Source organism: Taudactylus pleione, unplaced genomic scaffold, assembly GCF_031769625.1.
Source record: "Taudactylus pleione unplaced genomic scaffold, aTauple2 ptg000437l, whole genome shotgun sequence".
In the NCBI taxonomy this organism is placed as follows: Eukaryota; Metazoa; Chordata; class Amphibia; order Anura; family Myobatrachidae; genus Taudactylus; species Taudactylus pleione.
In genome coordinates this window covers 5465477-5482525 of record NW_028284839.1, presented here as the reverse complement: position 1 = coordinate 5482525, position 17049 = coordinate 5465477, and the positions used below count along the sequence as shown (strand labels likewise).

The 17049-nt window shown below is 45.7% G+C and overlaps 1 protein-coding gene across 1 annotated transcript in view; it reads right to left on the bottom strand.

Annotated features, from left to right (window-relative positions):
• LOC148505779 (espin-like) overlaps window positions 1-17049 on the bottom strand; it is a 234769-nt gene that overhangs the window by 216987 nt on the left and 733 nt on the right. The gene's annotated exons all lie outside the window — the stretch shown is intronic.

Here is a 17049-nt window from a genome sequence, read left to right as displayed (position 1 = left end):
CCCAACATGACCATAATACACATCTATTACACTGTATACAGACATAGGACACTACACCCCCAACATGACCTGACCACTGTACATGATCATAATACACATCTATTACACTGTATACAGACATAGGACACTACACCCCCAACATGACCTGACCACTGTACATGACCATAATACATCTATTACACTATAAATATAAATGGTATATGCTCTACAAATGGTGCTCCAAACAATCAGCTCCTGAAAAATGACAGAAACTGATTTGTTGGTACTTTTTCTGTCTCCAAGATATGATAAATCTCCCCCATGGGGCGGAATTCAATTGTTTTCGCGGCCCGCATTTCCCGTCTAAAGTGACAGGAGATCGCGGGCCACTATGCAATTGTTCCAGATTTTCGCGCTGATCGCACCCAAAGTGGTCGGGTTTAGCCGCGTAAAGCAGCTAAACCCGACCGAAGTGCTGGGCGCAATCGCAAAAAGTGATGTTTGGGCGCCCAAACATGTCACTTTTCGCACATTTCAGCTCTTATCCCCCAGGGGCTGCAAGCTGAAATGTAGCGCTGGCAGCTGATCGTGCCCGACAGGAGCAAGAACTGAATAGCTCCGTCGGGCGCGATCGGGGCAGGAATCAATTGAATTCCACCCATAAAGTCCAGACCAGTGAAATCATGCTGAAATGTAAGGGAATATAATACATGACTCATTACACCAGGACCACTCTAGAGGAAAATCTGAGACCACCTCTCCAACACTGAAGGTTGACCATGCAACAGCACACGGATCCAAAGCACACCAGCAATCCTACAACGGGATGGCTGATAAAAAAAATAGGTTTTGTAGTGGCCATACCTTGACGCTATCAGGCTGCAGTGGCTGGAACTTTGCTAGTTCACAACATAGACCAGTTGTTCCCAAACTCTCTGTTATTGACTAGGAATTTTGAGAGATTGAGAAGATATATAAAATGTCTAGCAACAGACAAAAAACCCAGATCAAGGGCCGATAGGTGGGTAACGAATCTTTGCCCACTTGACCCGATCCATAGTGTGCCACTTACTACCAGGCTGCGCTATAGCAGTATATGATTACTGGGAGCTGGCACACAGCAGCAGTGGGAAGTGAGATGGTCTCAGGGAGCTGGCACACAGCAGCAGGCAGAGCAGACACTTACTTGCAGTCCCGAGGTAAGGAGCCTCTCTCTCCCTATGCAGAGAGACATTAGCAGATTCCTGTGTGTGTGACTGTGCAGCGGTGTGGAAGTTGCTGTACTACTTTGCAGTGCTCTGAGCCAGACAGGGAGCTGTGAGTTATTTGGGGTGATAGTCCTGTTGCTTCCCCCCAGATCCAACCCTGGTGCCAGTGTATAGCGGGTATGGGCACAAGTGGGCCACACAGTGCCAGTGTACATGGGGTGGGGCTGCGCAGTGCCAGTGTACATAGGGTGGGGCTGCATACTGCCGGTGTACATAGGGTGAGGGCACAGATGAGGCTACACAGTGTAATGGTGCATACACACTACACGATATGCTCCCTGAGCGATATCGTGTAGTGTGTCCCCGGCAGGCTGTGCTCAATGTCGTTCATGACATTGAGCACAGCCGCTGAACGATATCATTAATGATATCGTTCAGCGCCGGGCTCTCTCCCCCATTCCCCAACATGCAGCAACCTGAGGAGATCGTCAGGTTGGCCTGCATGTCAGCCCGATGAACGATGATGACGAACGACCCGCGGGAACGCGCGTCGTCATTATCGTTCATCGTTTTGGGGTTAAAAATGGACGATAAAGTGGACGACTGAACGATAACGATATCGTTATCGTTCGTCCACTTTATCGCCCAGTGTGTACGCACCTTTAGTGTACACAGGAGGAGGGCTGAGTGCTCCTAACTCCATTGCCCCCCTGTGACCCCCAGCAGCTGGCTGCCTGTACAAACTAGCACGCAGAGCAGCCTGAGGACAGCCAGTGCTGGGGGTGGGAGAGGGGAGTGCAGCAGTCTGCAAACTCTCGTCCTGCAGAGATATCATTACTCCTGGGATGGGGAAGACCACGGCAGGGTCACACTCACAGGAGGAGAGGGAGGAGGAGGATGGAGGGGGCGGTGCAGAAGCTTGCAGCCCTCTCTGTGTAAATGGCCGCACGCTGCAGAATAGTAATAGCACTTTGCGCACTGCACAGGGAGGGCGCATTTGCCAAGGGGGAACCATTTGCCTAGTTCTTACCGTCTCAATACTTGCCTATTTTTGAAAACTAGTTTCAGGGAGATTACAGATAGTAATACAATGTGCGCCATTGAGGGAGGCGTAACCAGCTCCACCCAGAGGGAGTGCCTAGCTCCACCTAGGGATATCTATTGCCACTCAGGGGTGTGTCTCACCTCAATGGCCACCTCTTCTATAACACGGTCATACCCAAACAGCAAATCAGACAGTCAGTGGCTGCTGTGTCTGTGGCGCTGTCCCCAAGCACTAGGCGGTCTATGTACCAAGACTTGGAGTGAGATAACGTGGTGATAAAGTACCTGCCAATTAGCTCCTACCTGTCAATTTTCATACAGAGCCTGTAAAGTGATTTAGGCGCTGATTATCTCTCTCTAAGGCTTACTACATAGACCCCTAGATTTGACCATTCAGGCTTGCAGCAATTTTGTTCTACAAGGTGCTGTTCCTACAGTAAGATGAATGGGACAATTCTGCTCTATTTATCAAGCAGTGAAAAGTGTGGAGAAGTGGACCAGTGGAGAAGTTGCCCATAGCAACCAATCAGCTTTCAAGTACAGTCTATAAAATAATTGGTAGGAGCTGACTGGTTGCCATGGGCAACTTCTCCACACTTTTCACTGCTTGATAAATAGACCCCCTAGTCTCCTAAAGACTGGAGCACAATTACAGACAAGATGAAAAAAAGAACATGTGCTTAGATACCCCGTTCTGCAATTTATACTTAGAATATTTCATTACATAACTCCTGGACTGTGAAAGTGCACAGTTTAAATATGGCACAAAAAAAGCCCCAAAGTGAGTTTATATTCAGCAGAATAACCGAATTATGATGGCTCCAGTAGAAAACAGCGATAACTAATGTGCCGCCTGCTTCCTTCTAAATCACTACTTACATTTATTTATTCTTTAATAGGGATAGGATTTGGACTAGGGCCAACCGCCGGGGGAGGAGAGACCGCTGCTGCCACCAGTAACTGGCACCGGACTCCGACGAAGTGGCAACTTAAACATAGGTGTGTCAGGGGCGTGTCACAGCTTACTACCGACGGCCATCCTGCGCGTACATGGGGTTACTCAGAAGTTCGAAGATCGACTGATGTACGTCTGATGATTGCGGCTTTGTGCAGATCAGAGACGTTGCCGATGGGAGTCTACGTACAAATCCCAGCGGCTGCACCATTGGCATATTTTTCGTACATGCACATTTGCCACCATCTCTATACCAGGCTCTCAGTATTAATCACTAAGCGCCCCCAGCAATAAAATAATGGTAAATCACAGCAAAGAAAAATAACACCGCTAGTCCAGGGAGAGACTTTGGAAGAACAGTCGCAAATGAACTAATAAAAAATAAAAATATGTGACTTATAAATGTTACTGTTCATTGCCTCAGTCTACCAACCAGAGCTTTTCGAAATGTATCCCCATTTTGTATAAACGTTTCCGAGTGCGCAATTAGCGATGATAGAGAATAGTGAGGTGTGGTCCTGCAGCACATTGCTGGTCAGTATTATGGGTACAGCTTACATGGGTAACTGGCTATATTCACCAGACTCATTCCATCACTGTCATATATTGACCCAAGTTCAGTGACAATGTTGACATTGCTTTGCATATAACCAGTAACTTTTAGGAAACTATATTAAAATGTATGTGTTTATATACATGGGCGCACATGCAAAGAGAAGTAATGTAATATATGCAGCAGAGGTGTTCTTAAATATGGCAAATCTGTAATTAAATAGGGGGGAGGGAGGATTTGGGCACAAGGGATGGACAATATTCTTTTTTATTAGCTGAAAGACATTTACCATTAGAATGAATTGCATATTTAACACAGGCAACCCCAAATACAGACTCGTGGAACCCTGTTTGAGCCCAGAAAGGTATTCTATATAATACGTCTGCATCTGCAATGGAATGTACTCTATTGGCCCCAACCATACAAAGGCCCCCATTTACTAATGACTTTTATCACCAAAACAAGGGGGTATACTTACTAAAATGCAAGTTTTTAGAAGTGGAGATGTTGCCCATAGCCACCAGATTCTACTTAACATTTATCTAGCACAGTGGTTCTCAAACTCGGACCTCAGGACCCCACACAGGTCACCCAGTAGGTGCACAAGTTTATTCATTACTCACTGACACATTTTAAAAGATCCACATGTGGTTATAATTATTTCACTTTTGATTCTGTTTAGAGACCTGGAAAACATGCACTGTGTGGGGTCCCGAGGACAGAGTTTGAGGGGAACCTTTCTTCTGCAGAGGGCCATTTTGAGATTTATAAAACTATTCGCGGTCATTGTGCAAGACACGTCCCCTCCTGAGGATGCTCGGGGGAGCTGTAAGGGCAGCGGTATGACCGTCTGAAGTGTCGCACCAGGCAGCACTGCTGCATAGATCCTGAATGGCAACCTGCTAGCCAGATGAGGCTAGCACAAAAAAGGTCCAAGGGCCAGACCAAATGATTCTGTGGGTGTTATATGGCCCTCGGGCCTGAGGTTCCCCATTTCTGTTCTAGAGGATGATAGCTAAAATCTGATTGGTTGCTATGGGCAATACCTCCACTTCTAAAAACCCGCAGGAGAGTGGCGCTTGGCTGTGACATCATAGGCAAGTGCTACATTCCCAGCGTAACACTGACATGGAGGAGGAGCAGCAGCCAGAAGCTTTACATAAAAACTACTTCCTCATGTCAACAGACAATACTATGGGGCAGATGTACTAAGCTCTGGAAAGTGACAAACCAATCAGCTCCTAGCTGTAATATTTCAAACACAGTTAGGAGCTGAGTGGCTGGCAGTTTATCACTTTCCAGAGCTTAGTACATCCCCCCTATGTGTGGCAGAGCTGTAAGGAGCAATAATAGAAGCACTGAGGGACATTATATCACTCCAAACCACTGTAACTAAAGGCAGCCGCCTAGGTTCTCCCAATGGAAGCGTTGGCCCTGGGTGGGAGTCTCCCTCACATTGCAGGATAGTAGGCAGCTATGCAATGCGAATACAGGGCCTGATTCAGAGCCGGACGCTATTTGCGCTTGCTCGTTCAGAAAAAGGGGCCGGATATTTAAATAGAGCGCTCGCTCTTTGCAGTCTGTTGACGCCTCTATGTCTGAACGAGCGAACGAAACATGCGCTCGCTATTTTTTTAAAAACGCCCCCTGGCCGCTCGCATCCTACGTCATCTCCGCTATTTATTAGATTAATCGAGTACATCGAAAGGCGTATGAACTGCTCGCAGCGCTTGTGGTAGGATTTTCCTACCACAATCATGCGAGCAGTTCAGGCTAAAAGGCTAAAAGTTTGGCACGCCTGCGTTCGGATCTCCACTCCCCGTTTTCAAGCACCTTCCCCTGTTACCACCCACAAACGCCTCATTCTGTCACTCAAATTAGCAGGCATTCGCTATTTTGCAAGCACACAATTTCCGACCGCAATGACTGGTTCGCGCATGCGTATTACAACCCATACGCATGCGCAGTTGTGCGAACATAGCTCGGAGCGAACGAGCGGCCGCTTACGAGCGGCTCTGAATCAGGTCCACATTCCTCACATACAAAAAACACACAGGTTTTGCCCTTAACACTGGAACATTTCATACATTTTGTCTAGTAAAAAAGCACAGTCTATATATTGGTCACACAAAGTGAAGCCATTATTAGTAAGCAAAGACAAATATGAACAAACGGCAACACAATTCTAGAACACATAAAACACTAGGTGGTTCCCCATAGGGATTAATAATAGTCTGAAGATCCCAAACAATACAGAATCTTGTGTCATGTGGGTGCAGACCAGGAGCCGTGACATGCTCAGCAAAGTCTACACCAGGCCCTGTTGTTCTGCCCTCAAATGCCACACAAGGCTCTCTTACTGTTCACAGACTGAAGAGTCTCTCCTCAGTGAACTCCAATTGTCTGGAGGTCAATAGCAGGAACAGCCGTAAGCTTTAAACAATAAGCAAGTTCCCATTTCCGCGCATTTCTTTCCCAGGCTGGAAGCTCCATCTGAATTATTTGTCTCCTGACTCCCTGACATGGTCGGTGGTGAGACCAAGCAGGGATGAAGTGAGTGTAAAATGCATTCAATCCATAGTTCCGCCCTTATTGGCCTGGGTTAGAGGAGGCTGACAAAACACCAGCGTTACTTTACAGTAAATCCCTGCTTCTAATTATACAGTGATAGCAAAATAAAACAGACCTCTAATTGTTTCATGGGGTTGGTCATGTAAGTGCGATTCGGCCAATTAGAAAATATATGAATGTTAAATACATTTTTATTGTGCAAATGTTTCTATTTGTAAACTGACCTTTTCTGCTTCCACTGTTCACCTACAGAGCTCATCTATAATAAACTGTCCCCAGGCATCTACATTACTATACAGAATACAGTTTTATCAAGTCACTATTCAACAAAAAAATATATATATTTGTATTACATCTGGGAATCCCCAATGTCAGTAAGTTGAGGAAGAGCTTACTTAATGTGTCTACTATAGTCTGTATTGCCATCAAAGCTGATAGCATTAACACTCAGTCGCTCTTCTCTGGCTCCCGAAACACTAATGTCCCCCATCCACTAATCCGGACACCACACTCGATTTATCACACTCCATATAGAAAATTCCAAAAATATTGTTGCCTTTTGGTCCATTAACCTCCTCTATCTTAATCAAAATCTGGAGCAGCCCTCTATCATCTGCAGGGGGCGACAGATAGGCTTTCAGATCCTGTCTGATGGGTGATGCAATATTTTTGTATTCTATGAAACCTATTCAGACTTTCCCCTTCTTCCCCGAAATCTCTCCATCTCCACAAAAATAAAAAAATAACAAGTATCAATAGCTTCAACTTGCTCCCTCGATTATTTTTTAACAGTTGACTCAGGTCTCTATCAGGCTTCCTCCAAGGGCCTAATAACTACCCTACACAAAGTACTAACAGCCTCTACCACATCCATGAGATACCCCAATGAGATGGAGTGGGGGTAACACAGCAGAGACAATAGGCAGGGCATTAGTGGGTAGGCCTGTGGTACAATACTGCAAGCAGCTGTATCCATGCAAAACTAATACCTCTTTTCCACCTAAATTCCGGGTTGGAAACAAAGTTCCTATCCGGATCAGACCCGTAATTTTGCCGGCGCCGACTCGGGATATTCCCGAGTCAGTGCCGCTCACACCGCAGTCGGGTCTGCATAGACCCGGCTTTTCCGGAGTGAAAGTGGTCGCTTGGAGATAACGTCATCTCCAAGCGTCACTGACGCTGGACCAATCGGCCGGCTAGCAGCGCACTCCAGATCATCGTGACCCAGAGTGCGCTGTTCTCACAGCAGGGTTTCACGGGCTACGTCCGTGTTAAACCCTGCCAGTTTCCTTGGGTTGGATTGTTGGGTCATTCGACCCGACGATCTAACCATCTCCCCTTTTACACCAGGGAGCTGCCCGGGTAACCCTTAAAAAACCCGGGTTTTAGCTCCGGTGTAAAAGGGGTATTAAAGAAAATGTGTATAAACTAATAATACTACACTACTTGGCCAAAAGTCTGTGAACATTCGAACATCACACCCATGTGTACCTGTTATACATCTAATTCCAAAACCATGGACATCAAAACCGAGTTGGTCCCCATTAGGCAGCTAGAACAGTCTCCACTCCTCTGGAAAAAGTCGTGTCATGTTGGAAGTCACTGACCACTTCAGGACAACCAATTCTACTGCTAATTTATTTAAATAGGGCACACATATTACAGCACTTTACAGAGGCTATATCTAGTCATTCACATCAGTTCCTGCCAGGATGCAGTTTATATACCTACCATCAAGATGACAGCTGGCAAAATCCCGCCACCAGAATCCCGAACCGCGGACAGAAGACCGGCACCGGAATCCCGATATTAGTGGAGATGCCGACACCGGAATCCTGACAGCCAGCATCCCGATCGCAAGTCTAGCGGGCGCAGTTAGCAGCAGGGGGGGAAGCTAGGTTTAGACATCCCAGGGACGGGGGGGGTTAGGCACTAAAGGGGGAGGGTTAGGTTTAGGCACTAACCGGGAGGGTTAGGGTGCGGAGTAGGGAGGGTTAGCGTTAGGGTGCAAAAAAAGAGGGTTATGGTTAGAGGGTTAAGGAAAGAGGGTTAGGGTACTTACTGTGCCCCTGTCGAGATACCGAGCATCGGGATGCCGCTGTCTGTCTTTTGACAGACGGTATCCCGACTGCCGATGTCCCATACCCAGCCTGTCCCTGCCCACTGGAGCTTACACTCTTTCCTGACATATGTACACACACTAGGGTTATTTTTCTTTGGCAGAAACCAATTAATCTGCCAGTATGTTTTTGAAATGTGGTAGGAAACCAGAGCACAGTGAGAACATACAAACTCCACAGGTAAAGCATGAATTTATGACCTCAGTGCGGTAAGGGAATACTGCTAACCACTATGGCACCGCGCTATTGAGAGACTACAGAGATTGCAGGGCTGCATGCTTGATTTTATCCACCAGTTAACAACATGTGTGGCTGAATTAGGCAAATGCACTCATTAGAAGGGTGTCCACATAATTTATGCAGTGTACGTTCCCACCAGGCTGGATAAAATGCATCTCACCCAGGCTCCTTTCTGAATATCCGGTGGGATTGTCGCAGATTATCACATTTTAGAATAATACTCGGGACCTGGAAATGAGCCCTTTATCTCTGCTCTTCATAAAAGCCCATTAATCCCCATCATAACTGACTAGGCAGCCCCTCTAATCATCATCTACCCTATTCTACCAGATTACCCATCTAGTGACTCCACTCCCTCTGACACCGCTGGGTCTCACATGCAGTACCCCCTTCTCACATTCTCCCCTACAACCACTATCTCCACTATCTACCAGTCTGCCTTTGTTCTGTCTTCTCTGATCCTGTCTGTCCGCCCAGACAGTGACTCTACCCTACTCTTTGCTGCCTCCATACCCTTATTTTATCACGGTGTGTATTCCATGTAGTGATGGATTATTGTGTTTTCTATACCCTGTACGGTGCTGTGGAAACTTTGCAGCGCCATTTCATTAAAGATAAAATTAGTAATGTTGTCCTGCTTTATGGGGAACAATATTAGCATTTGTGCTGGTTATACAGTGGCGTAACTACTGCCCCCGCAGCCCCCGCAGTGGCTTGGAGACGCTGGGTAGCTTGGGGGCGACGGGGGCAGTAGTAGTAACTACGCAGGGTGCAGGGGGTGGGGTCGCACCCCCTGCACTCTCCATCTGCCGGGCACCCGCTGAGTGTGTTACCAGCGGGCGCCCGGCTCCTATTCAAACTCCCGGCGGCAACCGGAGGACGGAGCTCCCTCAGTCTTCCGGGTCCCGCAGGGCACTATGGGAGTGACGTAATTACATCACTCCCATAGTGCCGAGGAGCGGACGCCGGGGTATGGACGGCAGCAGCACTGGAGCGGGGATAAAGGTAAGTGTTTGTGTTTTTTTCTTTTGTGTGTGTGTGTGTGTGTGTTTGTTTGTGTGCGCGCAGAGTGGGGGAGCAACTACAGGGGGCTAACTACAGGGGGCTAACTACTAGAAGGGGCACTACAGGGGGCTAACTACTAGAAGGGGCACTAAAAGGGGCCCTGCATAATGGGCACTACTACAGGGGGCACTACTTTAATGGGGACTACTACAGGGGGTCCTGCATAATGGGCACTACTACAGGGGGCCCTGCATAATGGGCACTACTACAGGGGGCATTGCATAAGGGTCACTACTACAGGGGGCATTGCATAAGGGGCACTACTACAGGGGGCATTGCATAATGGGCACTACTACTGGGGACATTGCATAAGGCGCACTACTACAGGGGGCATTGCATAATGGCACTACTACAGGGGACATTGCATAATGGGCACTACTACAGGGGACATTGCAAAAGGGGCACTACTACAGGGGGCATTGCAAAAGGGGCACTACTACAGGGGGCATTGCAAAAGGGGCACTACTACAGGGGGCATTGCATAATGGCACTACTACTGGGGACATTGCAAAAGGGGCACTACTACAGGGGGCATTGCAAAAGGGGCACTACTACAGGGGGCATTGCAAAAGGGGCACTACTACAGGGGGCACTGCATATGGGGCACTACTACAGGGGACATTGCAAAAGGGGCACTACTACAGGGGGCATTGCAAAAGGGGCACTACTACAGGGGGCATTGCAAAAGGGGCACTACTACAGGGGGCACTGCATATGGGGCACTAGTATAGGGGGCATTGCATTTTGGGGCACAACTACAGGGGGCACTGTATAAGGGGCACTAATTTGATACACAGTTTACAAGTTATAAACTATGTTCCCAATAATCTGGTTCTACGCGGACATAAAAACTGCGCAACCTGTCTTGAGCTGAGGTGACGGACTGGCAGGAGCAGAAAGGAGGGTTGGTGAAGTAGATCTGTCAGGGTGGGATGTAATGGGCATTACTGTTTGGCATAATGTGTATTTGGCATTACTGTGTGCACAATGTGCTATTAGGGGCATTACTGTGTGGCATAATGTGTAAGGGGCATTACTGTGTGGCATAATGTGTTGTATGTGGCATTACAGTGTGGCATAATGTGAAATAGGGGCATTACAGCATGGCATAAATTTGTTATAAGCGCTTTACTGTATGTCATTATGTGTTATATGTGGCATTATTGTGTGGGATGTGTAAGGGGCATTGCTGTGTGGCATAATGTATTGTAAGGGGAACTCCGGTGTGGCATAATGTGTTGTAAGGGGCATTCCGGTGTGGCACACTGTGTTATAAGTGGCATTACTTAGTGTGTCATAATGTGTAAGGCACATTGCTGTATCATGTAACCACACACCTTAAACGTAGTCTTCGGGTGTGTTTGATCTTTGGGGGGGGGGGGGGGGGCGCCTGAAACTTTTTTGGCATGGGGGAGCAAAATTTATAGTTACGCCACTGTGGTTATATATGGTGAGGGTAGAAAGATCTTGTACATCGAAATAACTTTTCACGATATGGCGATGAGCCAAAGTGATGCAGCCGCATATTAAGACTAAAGGGTATCTTAAGATAAGCACAACTCGAAAGATATAATTGTGCGGCAGTAAGTGTATACCTTTGTTCTGGCCACAAAATTGTCTCTTTCTGTAAATCAGGCTCCGCAAGTATTGTCATGTGATAGGACCTTTAATAAATATATATATCTATACTAATATTATAAGAAAGTTGTGTCTGTCTGTTTGTTCCAAGTTGGCGCAAAAACTACTGAACAGATTTTCCTGAAAACTGCATCATTGTGTAGTGGAAAGTCCTAGAAATAACCAGCACTGTGTCATCTCCATCCATTGTGATGCTGAGCAATAACCAAAACATTTACTGACATCATCAAAGCTAAAGATAGGTGTGGCAACATGCGTGCGGCTGATAAGGGGGGACGGGGGGTGGAGAGGTGCCTTGGGTATTTGAAAGGTATCCGGATAGAAGATTGACAATGCAAATGTTGACAGTCAATAAGGTCGACACCAGATTGTCGACATGCAATAGTTGACAGGAACAGAAGGTCGACTCATATACGGTCCGCACAAAACTGGTTGACATTTTATTTATGCCTTTTCAACATTTTTAAGGTTAGGGTTAGGCACTTGGTGGAAGGTTTGGGTTAGACTGCTGGAAGGGACGGTTAGGGACTAGGGGGAGGGTTAGGTTTAGATTACCCAAAAAAATAAAAAATAAGAAAAGTGGACCATTTTTTGTGTCGACAATTCGAACCTGTCGACCTTCTGCACTGTCGATCTTTTGGATCCATCGACCGTCTGGTGTTGACATTATATATATATATATATATATATACACACACATACATAAACACACACATACAAAATAAATATATGCACAAAGGAACACCAATTAGGATTTGGTTGAAACAGTCGTTGAGCGGGCTGCTGCTGACTATTGGACGCTGTATTTTTAGACCTTCACAATAAATCTAGAGTGCTGGCTCTTTGTTGCTTTTATTCCCCCCCAAAAAAGTGATATATATATACACACACATACATATATATGAATACAACAACAAGGTGGAAGAAAGTCTTGGGCGCTTCAAAACTATGCTGCAGCCTTTTCAATAAAGATCTTTCCCCAAAAATCCAAAGAAATATCCGTTATGCAAAATTTATTGAAAAAATTGGCGCTGCTAGTTATAGTGTGTTTAGAACAAATAGAAAAAATAGTTATCCGTGTAGATGCTGTAATAAACGTCAGTTCTAATATTCTTTCTTTGTCTTTACCCAAAGTTCCGAGATTAAATGCAGAGATGGGGACACTCCTATCATGATGTTTTAATACAACACAAAGTGTATGCACACACCTAGAACTTACAGTCCTATCAGGTGGTGCTCAGCATATAAAGGTATCTTTGATGTAATATGGAAATGGAGGAGCGTACCCGTACTCACAAGGCTACGAAAGATTGTCTGCTCATAAAGGTATCTTTTCAATCCTCCATACTCAATAAAAGATCTTTTTCTTTGTATCAAAAAAGTGGTTTATTTAACAAAAACTCAAGACGACAATCATATAAAAATATATATAGAGCATTCTCCAAGATGGAAAAGCTGCACTGTGAACAACTGTGGTATAAATGGTGTGGAGGTGAGAGGGGTCCGGATCCCAAAAAAAAGTGTGGGTGAACAAATAAATGCAACACCTCTCCGCACCTACCTCTAGTATATTCACAGTGACAGCAGTCCAGGTGAGAATGTCCCCTTCTCAGCCAACGCGTTTCGAGACGGAGTCTCTTTTTCAAGGCGTGAAGGTAAGTGTTAAGATTCCTGCTTTTATACCCCTCTTCCTGGATTTTTCAAGATGGCCGCATCAGCACTTCCGGTCCGCACGGAATTAGGTTCCCCTCTTTTCCGCTGGTCTTTAAAGGACCCCCCCGCTCAACTTATTCTCCACTTTATCCTAAAATGGATCAGTCCCCCATGTTGAATCGGCATATCAGCGGATCGCCGGAGTGTGATCTCCGCGGCTTAACTGGAAGTGCTCATCCGGAAGCTGTAATCCGGTTACAGGGCTTCTGGGGGATGTAGTTTTTTCCGTGTATGATCTCAGTGGCTCTGACGGAGGCAGAGAGACGGAAGCTGCGATTAGAGCCTTCTAGAATTCTGGGAAATGTAGTATTTTTTCAAGCTTAGAGTTCTCCTACGAATAGCCTTTAGGTGGATTCTGGGAGATGTAGTTTTTTAGACAGACGTTAGGATGAATCTGTTTCCAGCTGGTCTAGAATTAAGGCATGCCGTCCTGTGGTAGTAACTACCACAGGACGCAGCTTCCGCAGCTTCCGTCTCTCTGCCTCCGTCAGAGCCACTGAGATCATACACGGAAAAAACTACATCCCCCAGAAGCCCTGTAACCGGATTACAGCTTCCGGATGAGCACTTCCAGTTAAGCCGCGGAGATCACACTCCGGCGATCCGCTGATATGCCGATTCAACATGGGGAACTGATCCATTTTAGGATAAAGTGGAGAATAAGTTGAGCGGGGGGGTCCTTTAAAGACCAGCGGAAAAGAGGGGAACCTAATTCCGTGCGGACCGGAAGTGCTGATGCGGCCATCTTGAAAAATCCAGGAAGAGGGGTATAAAAGCAGGAATCTTAACACTTACCTTCACGCCTTGAAAAAGAGACTCCGTCTCGAAACGCGTTGGCTAAGAAGGGGACATTCTCACCTGGACTGCTGTCACTGTGAATATACTAGAGGTAGGTGCGGAGAGGTGTTGCATTTATTTGTTCACCCACACTTTTTTTTGGGATCCGGACCCCTCTCACCTCCACACCATTTATACCACAGTTGTTCACAGTGCAGCTTTTCCATCTTGGAGAATGCTCTATATATATTTTTATATGATTGTCGTCTTGAGTTTTTGTTAAATAAACCACTTTTTTGATACAAAGAAAAAGATCTTTTATTGAGTATGGAGGATTGAAAAGATACCTTTATGAGCAGACAATCTTTCGTAGCCTTGTGAGTACGGGTACGCTCCTCCATTTCCATATTACATCAAAGATACCTTTATATGCTGAGCACCACCTGATAGGACTGTAAGTTCTAGGTGTGTGCATACACTTTGTGTTGTATTAAAACATCATGATAGGAGTGTCCCCATCTCTGCATTTAATCTCGGAACTTTGGGTAAAGACAAAGAAAGAATATTAGAACTGACGTTTATTACAGCATCTACACGGATAAGTATTTTTTCTATTTGTTCTAAACACACTATAACTAGCAGCGCCAATTTTTTCAATAAATTTTGCATAACACATACATATATATATATATATATATATATATATAATATATATTATGTATGTATTTTTTTAGTTTTTTAGTTTTTTTTTTATATATGAGGAATACGCAAGTACAAATATACAGAGTGGAACGCCATTCCACAGAATACGAATCAATAGCAGAACTCCACCGCTGCATCACTGGAATGTCGCACCTAGGCAACGCAGTCTGTTCCGACACAAAACTCGACTCACATGGAATTTTGCCTTTTTCTATTTTTAGAGATCATTGACCATGTAAAATGTTCTCGCTTTTGTGCACAAAAAAAATAAAATAATAAAAAAAGTGTAACACTTATTTAAAAAGTGTTTGCACATTCAGTTAAGATTTTCACTTTTCAGTACCGGTGATGGTCACCGCACTGCAAAATCTACATGTTACACCAGAGAAGATACATGTTCACCATGAAGCTGGCACCTCATCTGACTCGGTGCTAAATCCGCACGGAGGATAAATGTGTCCCTTGCAATCTATATATAGCAATCCCCCTACCTAGCACAGGTGTGCCACACTCATGCTGTTTGCTTCTGATGAGAGAAGCCAATGTATTATTAAGCAGCTTAACCGTGACTGTGCCAAGTGGTACTGTAACTATTGTTCCACAAAGTAAACAGATCCAGCCCAGGTATTTCAGGAACAGGTGGGGGTACAGGGGTGTGAGTTACACAAATGAAAAATACCCTGTAGCATAGGTCTTTACATTTGGAGACATTATCACTTCTATCAGTGATGTCATATACCTAAAATATAGCACAAATGCAGATTAGTGATGTCATAGCCAGTGATATAACTACTATTCAAATATACTATATTTTAAGGAAACTATCACGTCACTTTTTTTTTTACTCTGAAGTATGTGAAACTTTTGAGTATAACCTCATACAATTTGTTATACTGAAACCTGTATATTATAAGGAATAAAGTACCCTCTACAAATAAATAATACTAGAAAAATGGCTTTACAGTAAACTCAAAAAGCCAAGAGATAATCCCTACAGCTACAAAGTATTACACAAAAAATAAAAAAAATATTTTCCAGTTGACTCTTCCGCTAGATCTCTACCTTACCCCCCTGGGGTATCTATATTTTACCCCCATTGTGTATTGAAAAAGGACTGTAAAACTGAGCATTAGGCACGGTTATTAGCAAATTATATTATATTATTGTCAAAGGCGTAACTATAGAGGGTGCAAGGAGTGCGCTTGCTATGGGGCCCGGCGGCCCAGCAAGTAAGCCCCTGCACCCATAGTCGAAAATACGGGGTGGTCCGGGTGTGCACCGAACCACCCATTAGAATGCCTGTTGCTGTATATACACGTGTATATACATTTATGTATAAGTATACACTGTGGTTGAGACCTGAGTTGGGGGGGGGGGGGGAGGCGGGGGCCTTAAAAATTTTGCTATGGGGCCCACAAAGTTCTAGTTATGCCCGATTATTGTATTAATATATTAAGTGATTTCTACGTGCTGTAAATGAACATGTATAGCACACAGCCTGACCTTATAGGGACCAGCACACAGCCTGACCTTATAGGGACCAGCACACAGCCTGATCTTATAGGGACCAGCACACAGCCTGATCTTATAGGGACCAGCACACAGCCTGATCTCATAGGGACCAGCACACAGCCTGATCTTATAGGGACCAGCACACAGGCTGACCTTATAGGGACCAGCACACAGCCTGACCTTATAGGGACCAGCACACAGCCTGACCTTATAGGGACCAGCACACAGCCTGATCTTATAGGGACCAGCACACAGCCTGACCTTATAGGGACCAGCACACAAACTGACCTTATAGGGACCAGCACACAGCCTGACCTTATAGGGACCAGCACACAGCCTGATCTTATAGGGACCAGCACACAGCCTGACCTTATAGGGACCAGCACACATCCTGATCTTATAGCGACCAGCACACAGCCAGATCTTATAGCGACCAGCACACATCCTGATCTTATAGCGACCAGCACACAGCCTGATCTTATAGCGACCAGCACACAGCCTGACCTTATAGCGACCAGCACACAGCCTGACCTTATAGGGACCAGCACACAGCCTGATCTTATAGGGACCAGCACACAGCCTGACCTTATAGGGACCAGCACACAGCCAGATCTTATAGCGACCAGCACACATCCTGATCTTATAGCGACCAGCACACAGCCTGATCTTATAGCGACCAGCACACAGCCTGATCTTATAGCGACCAGCACACAGCCTGACCTTATAGCGACCAGCACACAGCCTGACCTTATAGGGACCAGCACACTGCCAGATCTTATAGCGACCAGCACACAGCCAGATCTTTAGGGACCAGCACACAGCCTGACCTTATAGGGACCAGCACACAGCCTGATCTTATAGGGACCAGCACACAGCCTGACCTTATAGGGACCAGAACACAGCCTGACCTTATAGGGACCAGCACACAGACTGATCTTATAGGGACCAGCAGATGTCCCACCACACACTAAT